Source organism: Canis lupus, chromosome 26, assembly GCF_048164855.1.
Source record: "Canis lupus baileyi chromosome 26, mCanLup2.hap1, whole genome shotgun sequence".
NCBI lineage: Eukaryota > Metazoa > Chordata > Mammalia > Carnivora > Canidae > Canis > Canis lupus.
The window spans coordinates 680,801-694,249 of record NC_132863.1 but is presented as its reverse complement, the minus strand read 5'-3'; the positions used below and the strand labels follow the sequence as shown (position 1 = coordinate 694,249).

The 13,449-nt window shown below is 47.3% G+C and overlaps 1 long non-coding RNA gene across 1 annotated transcript; it reads right to left on the bottom strand.

The window, feature by feature from the left end:
- Positions 1 to 1,001: 1,001 nt before the first annotated feature.
- On the bottom strand, positions 1,002 to 11,936 carry LOC140617814 (uncharacterized). Its single transcript, XR_012017955.1, has 3 exons — positions 11,834 to 11,936; positions 2,264 to 2,400; positions 1,002 to 1,195 (listed from the first exon to the last, which is right to left on the bottom strand). It is a non-coding gene; the product is annotated as an uncharacterized lncRNA (long non-coding RNA).
- Between the last annotated feature and the right edge of the window lie 1,513 nt (positions 11,937 to 13,449).

Genomic DNA, 13,449 nt, shown 5'->3' with positions numbered 1-13,449 from the left:
CATCTTCCTGAAGCTGCGGCTCATCAGCGTGGACGTGTCCCCACGTCCTCCTCAGGCCTCCCCAGCACAGGCTGGCTCCTGTTAGTGCAGGCAGAGGAGGCCTACTGCACATTCATGCCCGCTGGGTGGGGCCTGGGCTCGGGCGCCCCCTGCAGGACACTCAGGCGCTGCAGGAGGCTGTGCAGAAGGCAGCGGGCGCTCCAGGGGCCGCACCTGCCTCCTTTCAGGCTCCTGCTGTGGCCTGTTAGCTTTGGAAACGTCTCACTGAAACGGAGCCCAACACCTGGCTTCCCCAGAAATACTTAAGGACAAGGAATTGGAGCCCACAGGACGCAAAATGAAATGTGGACCAGAGTTTTACCACGTCCCGCAAAACCCACTCAACCCTCTTCCACTGTGGGCGGGATTGCGGGCTGGTGCAGCCACCCTGGAAACAGTGTGGAGGCTCTGCAGGGCGACTCTATTTGTAACATCCTGTGAACAGCAGGTGAACGGCCCGATTTCACTCCGAAGATACAGATGCAGTGAGACTTGGGACACCTGCACCCCAATGTATACAGCAGCCGGGTCCACAGTAGCCACACTGTGGGAGGAGCCTCGGTGCTCTGTGGCAGATGATGGATAAAAAGGATGGGAGATAGATGATGGTCATAGAGAGAGGAATGGAACTCAGCTATCAAAGAGAAGGAAATATTGCCATTTGCAATGACGTGGATAGAACTAGAGGGATCATGTTAAATGAAATAAGTCAGTCAGGAAAGAGAATGACCGTGTGGTGTCATTCATAGGTGGAATTAAAAAGCAAAGCATATAACAACTGTGAAGGGAAGGAAAAACAAGTAAGATGAAAACAGTTGCAGGAAATACAGACTCTTTTTTTTAATTTTTATTTATTTATGATAGTCACAGAGAGAAAGAGAGAGGCAGAGACATAGGCAGAGGGAGAAGCAGGCTCCATGCACCAGGAGCCCGACGTGGGATTCGATCCCGGGTTTCCAGGATCGCGCCCTGGGCCAAAGGCAGGCGCCAAACCGCAGCGCCACCCAGGGATCCCCGAAATACAGACTCTTAATGATAGGAAACAAACTGATGGTCGTTGGAGGCAGGGAGGTTAACAGGGGACCTGCATGAAGGAGGTCACGTGATGTCACGAGCATTGCTGTTATCTCCAACTGGTGAATCCCTGATTCTTCCTCTGAAAGTATAATACACTATCCATTAATTAATTGGGTTTAAATTAAATTAAGTTAAAAAATCCATTGTATCAGAGCACATTTCCTTCTGGACTCTCTGTTTTGCTCCTTCAGCTTATGCCCGAACCACCCCCCATGGGACTGGTTTGCCTAAGTAGGCTCCACGCACCGTCCATGGCCCAGCCCAGGGCTAGAACTCAAGACCCCTGAGATCAGTACCGAAGGTGAGGTCAGGAGTCAGATGCTTAACCAACGGAGCCAGCTGGGGGCCCGAGAACCACACTGCTTTATCCTTTGTGTCTGTGACATCGTTTGAAATAGGAAAGTGCTGCGTCCCACTCTCTCCTGCTCCTCCAGTACTGATTTGCTGTCCGGGGTCAATTGTGGGGGCAGACTGATGTTATGGTTTTTTTTCTTTTTTTCTTTTTTTTTTTTTTTTGCTATTTCTAAGATATGCCACCATGATTTTGATAGGAATGACTTTGAAACTGAGGGTGGCTTCAGAAACTGTGGACATTTTCACAAGATGAGGCTCCCACCCCTCAAACCCAGGACGGCCTCCCAGAACAGAGCCATGTATGGCTCAGTGAACAAGTCTTGTGCTCCTATGGTTCAGTCTCATTATTTATTCTCCTTGATGCTCCTGAGAAGGGAGTCACGTCCTTCCTTTCCTTCCTGAGTGCTCATTGTCGGGACAGAGCAAGGCTACTCTGCTCTGTAGGGTCAGTTTGTGTCCCGTGACTTTACTGAACTCACTCCTTAGTTCTAACAGGTTTTGGTGGAGGCTCCCAGGTTTCCTGTTTCCAGTATCGCGTCTTCAGCATATAGGGACAGTGTGACGTCCCCCTTCCAGGTGTGGAACCTTTGCTGTTTACAGCTTAATGTCCTAGAAAGCCCGACAATAGAATCAAAACTGAGCCCAGGCCAAGGGCAGGAAGCCCCTATTAGAATGAGAACAGAGCTCAATGCCCTTGAAGGCCCCATATAAAAATGTACACAGAACTTGAGGAATTGCTATAGCCCTTCTGGAGGTCCCCGAGACAAGCCCTTAAACCTAAGCAAAAATTCACCTCGGGGTCGAAGTCCCTGCTCCGCACTGTCAGGTATACTTGGACACAAGCTCGAGCTTGTAAATAAACCCTCGTGTGTTTGCTTCGGTGTGGGCTTCTCCATGGTTTTTCGGATTCACAATCTTGGGCACAACAGTCTGAGATAAAAAAACAAAACCAAAAGCATTTCGGACGCGGGCAAAGTGAAAGCAGGGTTCTGAGAGATGCGCTTGGGGCTCTTCTGTGGAGGGCTTGCAGACTGGGGGGTGGGATGCTTAGCCCCAGAACCAGAGGACCCAGTGTCCCCTCCCAAATCACTCCAAACAGCTCCAATCTCAGGGAGCACCACTGCGTCACCTGCTGGAGGCCAGAGGCGCTGAAGACCACCCCAACCCTGACCCCGCAGGTGCATCTCCCAGGCAGATGTGCACCTGACAATCAGCACCATGGGCCATCCCCAGATCCCACACAGACCATTCGCTGCCACCAAGTTGTCAGACCCAAAAGGCTGCAGAGCTTCAGCGCTGCCTGGAAAGAAGGGTCTAGCTTCCTTTGTATTTTGTGCTTTATTTTCATTTATTTTTTTTATTCTATTTTATTAATTGCCTTATTTTATTTTTTATGTATGTACCTTATATATTTCTTATTTTTACTTTCATGGAACATTAATTGTGTTTGTTATTTTGGGATTTAGAATCTTTTTACAAGGAGGCCAAAATAATCTAGTGGTTTTTTGGGGGGAGGGCAGTTGTTATTGTTTTTCTTGGTTTTTCTTTTTTTCCTACTTTCTTTTCTGGAAAATATAATGAGATCGAGAAATTCACCTCCATAAAATAACATGAGGTAGTATTCACAGCCATAAAGTCCATCAAAACAAATATATGATGTCTAAATACAGTTTAAAACAATGATTATAAAGATAGCAGCTGGGCTGGAAAAAGAGCACAGAAGAAAACTAGAGAATCCCTTACTGTAGAAATAAAGGAACTAAAATTTAGTCAGGCGAATGTTAAAAATAGTATAACTGAGATGCAGTCCCAAGTGGAAGCCTTAAAAACAAAGAAAGTTATGGACCACAGAGGCAGATTTAGGGAACTCAGCCACTTATTAAAACAATAACATTCATATCATAGGAGACTCAGAAGATGAAGGGAGAGAAAAGGTGGGCCTTACTCATCCAATAGAAACCACAAATACCCACCATTGCTTCAATGTGGATGTAACTGGAAGGTATTATGCTGAGTGAAGTAAGTCAATCAGAGAAGGACAAACATTGTATGTTCTCATTCACTTGGAGAGTATAAATAATAGTGAAAGGGAATATAGGGGAAGGGAGAAGAAATGTGTGGGAAATATCAGAAAGGGAGACAGAACATAAAGACTCCTAACTCTAGGAAGCTAACTAGGGGTGATGGAAGGGGAGGAGATCAGGATCTGTATGAATGGGTGACGGGCACTGAGGGGGGCACTTGACGGGATGAGCACTGAGTGTTATTCTGTATGTTGTCAAATTGAACACCAATAAAAAGTGAATATATTATTTAAAAAAAAAAGAAAGAGGGAAAGAAAGAAATAGTGGCACCTTGGTGGCTCAGTCAGTTAAGCTTCTGCCTTAAGTCAGATCATGATCCAGGTCCCAAGGAAGGCTCCCTGTTTAGCAGGGAACCTGCTTCTCCCTCTCCCTCTGCCCCTCTCACTCATGGTTTTTCTCTCCTCTCTCTCTCAAATAAATAAAAACATCTTTGAAAAAGAAACTAAAAAAAACAAAGCCACAAGAAGAGAAATCTCCCATGTAGAAGAATTTCAAACAATTTGTGCAGACATTCCACCCTCAAGTTGATGAGCATAGCTTCCCACTCTTACGTGTGGAATACACATAGTAACTTCCTTCTACAAAATATATTATGAAAAACTTAAAATAATAATAATAAGAAGAAGGAGGAGGAGGAGGAGGAGGAGGAGGAGGAGGAGAAGAATCACTTAACTACGGAGAAAGATGACAAACACTACCTCAGCAAGATAATCAGATCGATACCAAGACTGATAAATCATGTTGAAAGTATCTATCCTTTATATGATATAATGAAAATGGCAGTATATCTCTGTATATAATCCACAAAAACAGTTCAATCATGAGATAAACGAAAGACATGTCTCAACTGAGGGAAATTTTCAAAATACTCTCCTTCTCAAAGTATTCCAGTGCAACAAGGAAAGGCTGAAAGACTGTCACAATCCAGAGGAGCCTAAGAAAACAGGAGGACAAATGGAATGTGATATGAGGGATGGTAACTTAGCAAAAACTAAGGAAATCTGAATAAAGTATGGTCCTTGGTTAATGCAACTATTTTAATATTGATTCATTAGCTAATATTTGTACCATACTGATATAAGATATCAATAATTGGAGAAATTGAGTGCAAGTGCATGCGAATGCTCTGTACTATCTTCTCAATTTCCCTATAAATCTTTCTTTTTTTTCCTAATAAATAAGATTTATTTTGAAAATTGACTTAAATGAATCAGGCTCTCAGTGTGAAGACATTTTAAGAATAGTTGAATTAACTTTTGCCTTATTCTTAAAGACTTCCTTCGATGGGAACAAAGTAATAATTTTATATCAGAAGGAAAGAAAAACACTTATGAACACGTATAATGTCTCCTCAACCTGAAAAGCAGGAACGGATAATAAATAGCAAAAATCAGATAAAAAATACTTCTATTATAATAGACACCATATTGCAATGGCATTTAAAATTAGCAATGCATAACATTTATTTCCTTGACATTTGTCTTCCAAAGAGTTCAAAGTGTTTCAGTGTCAGTTGAAACAGGGGAAGAATCTCAGGGAAGAATCCTTCACAGAATAATAGGACCACTGGTAATAATATATCTCAGTTCTTTCCAAATCCATAAAGATGCAATTCCTGAGGAGTGACTGAGCTGTGAAGAAAAAGATGAGAAACCCTCATCCCTCTGAATTACTTGTGTCAGAATATTTTAACCATAGTACTATGGATAGTAGTAAATTATCCTTATTAACAGGAAATACGTCTCAGATTGGAATCTGAGCAATCAGAAGGGCAGAGAAAAAACACTTTGAATCGCTCTTCATCTTATAAAGAGAAAGGACAGCTTTTTTATGTACGAAGTCAGTTGTCAAGATAGCCTTAGGGAATAAGAGTCTGCAGCATGGAATCCCGCTGCACAGCTGGGACGCCCACGCCCCAGGTCTTCCTGATCCCAAAGCCCTGGGCCTGTCCCCCACACACGCTGCCAGGCTGAGGTCATTTGCAATTGCTCTCTTAGGAGCTCTGGGGAAGGGGGAAGGAGCTAGATAGGATGGGAAGGGATGCAAGGAGGCCAAGAAAATGAAGGCCTTTCCACTTTAAGTTCAGCGTTCGAACACGTCCAGCCATCCCAGGCCCCTGTGAAGAAGAGATGAAATTTACATTACTTCAGTTACAGGAAAAAAACAAAAGTTTACAGCTTAATGCCCTGGAAAGCCCCACAATAGAATAAGAACAGAGCCCACGCCAAGGGCTGGAAGCACCTATTAGAATGAGAACAGAGCTCAATGCCCTTGAAGGCCCCATATCAAAATGTAAACACAACTTGAGGAATTGCTCCAGCCCTTTTGGAGGTCCCCAAGACAAGCCCTTAAAAGCAAAACACCACCTTGGGGTCCAAGTCCCTGCTCTGCTGTGTCGGGTGTACTTGGATGCAAGCTCGAGTTTGGAAATCAACCCTTGTCTGTTTGCATCAGTGTCAGCTCCATAGTGGTTTCTCGGATTCACAATCTTGGGCACAACACCCCCATGTCCCCTCCCACCTGGGCTGAACCACTATCCCCTCCCATCCAGGCTGACACTCAGTCACCTCCCCGCCCACAACAGCTGGGCACAGGCCCTCACACAGGTGTCACGGGCACGGTGGACACTTTCATCATGCCTGGCCTCCCAGAGGAAGGAAAGAGGTTTTGGCAGGACACACTCCCATGGTGGCCCCAGGGCTCCCTGCCCAGCACAGCAGCTCGTGACAGGTGGGGTCTGTGTCCCTGACGCCTGCTCCTCCTCCCCGGGTTTCCCACAGGAAATGAAGGAGGAGGCCCTGGTCTCCTCCAGGGACATCTTGGAGGTAGACTTGGATGTCACCAGGATGTTCGGCAGCCACACCATATTTTGGGATGGCTAGGGGGTCGGGTGAGGCTGCTGGGCCAGGGGTCTTCGGGACACCAAGGGAGGCCCGGGGCCTTCTGGGTAGGGAAAACGGGGCTACTGAGGCCGGGGGAGCAATAGCAGCCAACAACACACTGCTCCACGGTAGGATGCTGGGGCTGACACCCGTGCCCACACTCCCGGTGCCTTGGGGATGAGGAGGCCACTAGGATGGGGCCTCCAGGGGTAGCCATGGGAGATGAAGACCAAAGAGGAGAGGGACGGCTCCCTGAGAAGCAGGGGATGGGGTGGGGGATGTGGGGGGCAGGAACCGGACCAGGGGGCCAGGCTGCATAGCCGCGGCTGGAGCAGGACCACATCGATCCCATGAGGGTCGGACGGGTCAGAGTGACATCCACTCTCGGTGCTTTATATTATTCTAAATTTTATGCATTTAATTTGAGACAATTTGCAATTTGAAAGCATATATAGTAAAATGACCCCCAGATAATGTCCCCGGTCCAGCCAGGGCCCTGCAATGACCACACGGAGCCCCAGGGGCAGGTGTCACTGCAAACCCCAGACTAGTCGCCTTTAACTGTAGATGTCTCCTTAGCATCATAGAGGAAGGAGATTTCCTGTGTCCGCAGGCCCCCCACGACATCCCCCACATTCCCCACTCTCACACCATCCTCCTACATCATCATCCCCAATGGTATCCCACCTACACATCCCCCTCACACCCACACAGCCCCACACAATCTGCACTCACACTATACCCCAACACCATCACCCCTACACAATCCCCCACACTCCACCACCATCATACCCCTGCCCCCACACCATCCACCACCACACCATTGGCCCCCAGCAATGACCCGATGCAGGTTCCCCCTGTGGGACATGCTCAGCCTCCCCGGGGTTCTCTGGATACCCTAATCCCATCAGAAGCCCGGGTGTCCCATAGAGTACTCAGGGGTTGCAGGGAGGAGGGAAGACAGGAAGCCCCCGACAGGGTGGGTGCAGTTGAGTGATGCAGAGGACCCACTGTGCCCTGATTCTGCCCACTGTCCCTCATTTAGGGCGGCAAACACTGCACAGGACACCAGCCCTTAACCCATGGGGATCTGGGCTGGCCTGGCCCTGGGCTCTGTGAGGGCTGGGGGTGATTTGAGCCCCCACCACAGGCCCAACACAAAGACTAATGGGATCCAGCACACACAGCCCTGGCTAGCCCTGGATTCTGGCCCCAGGCTGAGCCAGCCCTCTCACAGCTGGATGGTGGGCCCCACCTGAACCCACACCAGGAGGCTGGCTCCTACAGGTGCTGGGGACCCAGGGAGCCTGAGGCCGGGGTCCAGCTGCCCTGCGGAGACCCAGCGCAGAAGCCCATGAGCTGCAGGTCCAGGTCAGGTCAGCTCTGCTGTCCTCAGAACCGTCTCTCAGACTGAAACCTCAGGACACACGCCCCCACCCAGAGTCCACACATGCTTCCAGGTGGGGGACTCCGGCATCCGTCCCCAACCCATGTCATTCTTGCCCTTCCCTAAGGGACAGAAAGTTCTCCATCCCCAGGGGAAGGCGTGCACCCTCGGCTCTGAGCCCATTTACTGTAGAAAGTCAATAAAGTGTTGTGGTGTGAAAATGCACAGCCAGCCCGCTTCTGTGTCTCCCAGAACACTGTTTATGGGGCATGGAGAGACCCCCAGAGAGGAGGAGGGGATACCACCTAGGCCCCATAAGCCCCTGCAGGGGCGCCGCCAGGAACACCCGGCTGACGTCCCCACGTGCCTTCCACAGGTGGCCAGATGCCGGGGTCAGGACCCAACAGACTTTACTGGGACTCAGGCTATGCCCCGCGGGCCAGGAGGGCCTGGGACAGAGTGACACTAGGAAGCCTCAGGTCATCAGGGTCTATGCAAAGCGACCCAGAGGTCTGTGCTCCCTCTTTCCAGGAGGCCGTGGCTGGCTGGGTACGGGGCACTTCCTCCCTTCCCCGCATCCCTGTGCCTGTGTGGCTGGGGCAGAGAGGGCCTGCCGGGCGGTCAGCATGGTCCTAGAAGGGATGTTAGGACAGTAGGCCTTTGAGTTGTGCCCAAGATTGTGAATCCAAGAAACCACTGAGGAGCCAACACCAATGCAAACTCCCAAGGGTTCCTTACAATCTGGAGCTTGTGTCCTAGTGCACCCGACACAGCAGAGCAGGGATTTGGACCCTGAGACTAAGAGGTGTAGCAGGTTTATAGGGGCCAGTGGCCCATGGGATACACAGAAAGTTGCACAGTCGTGTCGGTCCACATGCAGGTGGCCGATTGAATTACACCTTACCCTATAGGATCCACTTGACCTGGCCTATTTCTTTGGTCAGAATCGGCGTGCAGTTTTGGCGGGCACAAAGCAGGGTTACATTGTTATGAGCAGATTTACGATTACGGTGTGCCCAGCGGCTTGACTGGGTTGGGGCAACGCCTTAAGACATAAGCAGGTCATGTGGGGGTCATAGGAGAGGTGGCGGTTGTAGCACAAAATGGAATCAGTCCTGCTCTGCTTGTCCAGGGGTAGGCGATTTTTGATAAATTTCCTGGGCCCCACACTTGCAGATCATGCACCTGGGCCATCCTCACCAGGTGGACTCACTGTGCACACCTTGTGGTGCTGGATCTCTCACACCAGTGTGTAGAGGGCACCCTCCTCACCCTAGTGAGTAGGGGCTGGGTGAGCATGGGGCTTGGCCTGAAGGCCAGGCAGCAGAGGACCGAGGAACACCAGCCCCATCACCACCTCTACTCCCACACACAGGCTGCCCCATGGCTCCCCGTAATGGGCACCCGGCACCTCTGGAGATCCACCTAGGGTGGCCCCGAGGTCCGGCTCCCTGCTGGAGAGGCATTGGGGAGAAGAGAAGCAGGCGGTGCTCGGGGAGACCCACTGCCGGACATTGGATTGTGGCCGAGCCAGAACTTCCACCTCAGCTGACCCTCTGGCTGAAATTCACCTCAGGAGCGAGCGCTGGGTCAGCCAGGAGAGCCCAGCTAGCCACCCAGCATCAGCACCAGAAATGAAGTTGTACCAACCATTTCGGCATTTGGGTGACCCAGCCGGAAGATCTGATAGCTGCATGTGACAGCTTCATGTGATAGACACACACACACCCCACAACCAACAAAAGTCAGAATCCCCCCAATGTTGTCAAACAGCAGCTGGATGGTTACATACACGACGCCGTGGTCCCCAATAGGATACCTGGAAGATGCTATAAACCATGACTGCAGAGGTGCTGGAGGCACGGAGATGTGCCTGCTGTGTTCCAAAAAGGAGCGCAGAGGGGCAGAAAGCATCCTACAGAGGGGGGGGGCCCTCCTAGGAAAGGACAACAGGACCCTGTGAAGCCCACGGATGGTGAAATCATTCCTCTTCTCTTTCAGCTTCTGCTTTTCCTACTAAATGCCATTTACCACAATCATAATAGCAAAAATGTATTTTATGTTTTCATATTTCTTTTTATTGGAGTCCAATTTGTATGAATTCTTGCTTCAGCAAGGGTGTCATTCAGGATAGAAAGAGAGAGAAAGATTTTCCCAGACAGGCAAAGTATAAAGGAGTTCATGACCACTAAACCAGTCCAGTAAGGAATTTTCAGAGGGACCATTCTAGTGAGGGAAAAAAGAGACCAAAAGCAACAAAGACTAGAAAGGACCAGAGAACGTCACCAGAAACACCAACTCTTCTGGTAACACAAAGGCACAAAGTTCATATTTTGAATAAGCACTCTGAATGCTGATACTAAATGCTCCAATCAAAAGATATAGGGTATCAGAGTGCCTTAAAAAACAGGATCCGGGATGCCTGGGTGGCTCAGGGTTTGAGCCTCTGCCTTTGAATCAGGATGTTATCCTAGAGTCTGGGATCGAGTCCCATATTGGGCTCCTGGTGGGAAGCCTGCTTCTCTCTGGGCCTAATTTTCTGCCTCTCTCTCTCTCTCTCTCTCTCTCTCTCTCTCATGCTCTCAAAAATAAAATCGTTATTAAAAAAACAAGGTCCATAGGTATGCTGCCTACTAGATGCTCACCTTAGACCTATAGACACCAGCAGATTGAAAGTCAGGGATGGAAAATCATCTATCACGCTAATGGTTATGAAAAGAAAGCTGGAGGACCAATGCTTATATTAGAAAAACTAGATTTGAAACCAAACCCTGGGGGACACCTGGTGGCTCAGTGGTTGAGCATCTGCCTTTGGCTCAGGGTGTGTTCCTGGGATCCCAGGATCGAGTCCCACATCGGCATCCCTTTGGGGAGCCTTTCTCTCCCTCTGCCTATGTTTCTGCCTCTGCTTCTCTGTGTATCTCTCATGAATAAATAAATTAAATATTCAATCTCAAAAAAGAAAGAACAAATACTATAAGAAGTGATGAAGAAGGGCATTATTTCATAGTTAAAAAGACTCTCTATCAGGATCAAACAACTAAATATTTATGCTGCCAACATGGGAGTACCTAAATATGGAAAACAATTACCAACAAATGTACAGGAACTCACTGATAATAATACAATGACGGGATTTTAACACCCAACCACTTATGGCAATGGACCGATTGATTGTCTATGCAGGAAATCAACAGGGGAACAATAGCCTTGACACACTGGACCACAGGGACCCAACAGATATAGTCTGAACATTTCTTCCTAAAGCAGAATACACATTACTTTCTTTTTTGTTTTAAAGATTTTATTTATTTATTCATGATAGTCACACAGAGAGAGAGAGAGAGGCAGAGACATAGGCAGAGGGAGAAGCAGGCTCCAAGCAGGAAGCCTGATGTGGGATTTGATCCCGGGTCTCCAGGATTGCGCCCTGGGCCAAAGGCAGGCGCCAAACTGCTGCACCACCCAGTGATCCCAGAATACACATTCCTTTCAAGTGCACATGGGACATTCTCCAGAACAGATCATATCATAGGCCACAAATCAGCCCTCAACAGGTACAACAGGTTCAAGGAGTTTGATATCACACCCTGTATATTTTTTTTAATTTTTAATTATTTATGATAGTCACACAGGGAGAGAGAGAGACAGAGACATAGGCAGAGGGAGAAGCAGGCTCCATACACCAGGAGTCTGACGTGGGATTTGATCCTGGGTCTCCAGGATCGCGCCCTGGGCCAAAGGCAGGTGCCAAACCGCTGCGCCACCCAGGGATCCCCACCCTGTATATTTTTAACCACGATGCTATGAAACTTGAAGTCGGCAGTAAGAAAAAATTTGGACAGACCAAAAATACGTGGAGATTATGAACATCCTACTAGAGAATGAATGGAGCAACCAGGAAATTAAAGAGGAAATTTAAAACAAATGAAAATGAAAACATGTTTCCAAACCTCTGGGATGTAGCAAAGGCAGTCCAAAGAGGGAAGTACATAGCAATACAGGCTTACCTCAGGAAACAAGAAGTCTGGGATCCCTGGATGGTGCAGCGGTTTGGCGCCTGCCTTTGGCCCAGGGCGCGATCCTGGAGACCCGGGAACGAATCCCACATCGGGCTCTTGGTGCATGTAGCCTCCTTCTCCCTCTGCCGATGTCTCTGCCTCTCTCTCTCTCTGAGACTATCATAAATAAATAAAAATTAAATAAAATGTTTTAAAAAAAAGGAAACAAGAAGTCTCTAATACACAACCTAACCCTACACCTAAAGGAGCTGGAAAAGGCATAGCAAACAAAGCCTAAAGCCTACAGAAGAAGGGAAAAAATTAAGATGAGAGCAGAAATAAACAATACAGAAATAAAAAAACAGTAGAATGGAATAACGAAACTAAGAACCGGTTCTTCAAAATAATTAATAAAATGGATCAAGCCCTATCCAGGCTTATGAATGAGAAAAGACCTAAATAAATAAAATCACAAATGAGAGAAGAGTGATCACAATCAACACCAGAAAAATAAAACAATTATAAGGGAATACTATGAAAGAATATAGGTTAACAAACTGGGAGACCTGGAAGAAATGGACAAATCCCTAGAAATGTGCAAATGAGCAAAACTGAAATAGGAGAAATAGAAAATGTGAACATACCCATAACTAGCAAAGGAATTGAATCAGCAAGGCACCTGGGTGCCTCAGTTGTTGAACATGTGCTTTGGCTCAGGTCATGATCCTGGGGTCCTGGGGAATCAAGTCCCACATCAGGCTCCCCGCATGGAGCCTCATGTTCCCTGTGCCTATACCTCTGCATCTCTGTGTCTTGCATGAATACATAAATAAAATCTTTAAAAAAGAAAAAAGATAAAAAGATTAGAAAGGACACAAATAAAATCAGAAATGAGAAAAGAGAAATAAAAACCAACACTAGAGAAATACAAAAGATTATAAGAGAATATGATGAAAAATTATATGCCAGCAACCTAGAACCTGGAAGAAATAGATCAATTCCTGGAAATATATAACATAGCAAAAATTAAAAATGAAGAAATAAGAAATTTGAACAGACAGTTGACCAGCAAAGAAATTGAATCAGCAATCAGGGTTCTACCAATAGGAGATGCTTAGATCAATAGAACAGAATGGAAAGCCAAAACAAGATACAAACATGTATCTATGACCCATAATGGACAACAAGGCAGGAAGGAATATCCAATGGCAGAAAGTCTCTTCAACAAACCCTAACCCTGACCCCAGGATAAGAACAAATGGTGTTGGGAAAACCAGGCAGCCACATGCAGAAGAATGAAACTGGACCACTTTCTTACACCATATATATAAAAAATAAATTCAAAATGGATGAAAGACCTAAATGTGAGACCAAAAAACATATAAAGAAGAAAAGATAGGCAGCAATGACTTTGACATTGGCCATTGGATCTTCTTTCTAGATATGCCTCTGAGGTGAGGGAAACAAAAGCAAATATCCTATTGTGACTTCATCAAATTGAAAAGCTTCTGCAAAGTGAAGGAAAGAACCAAAGCTAAAAGGCAACATACAGGAGCAGGGGCAAGATGGCGGAAGAGTAGGGTCCCCAAGTCACCTGTCCCCTCCAAATTACCTAGATAACCTTC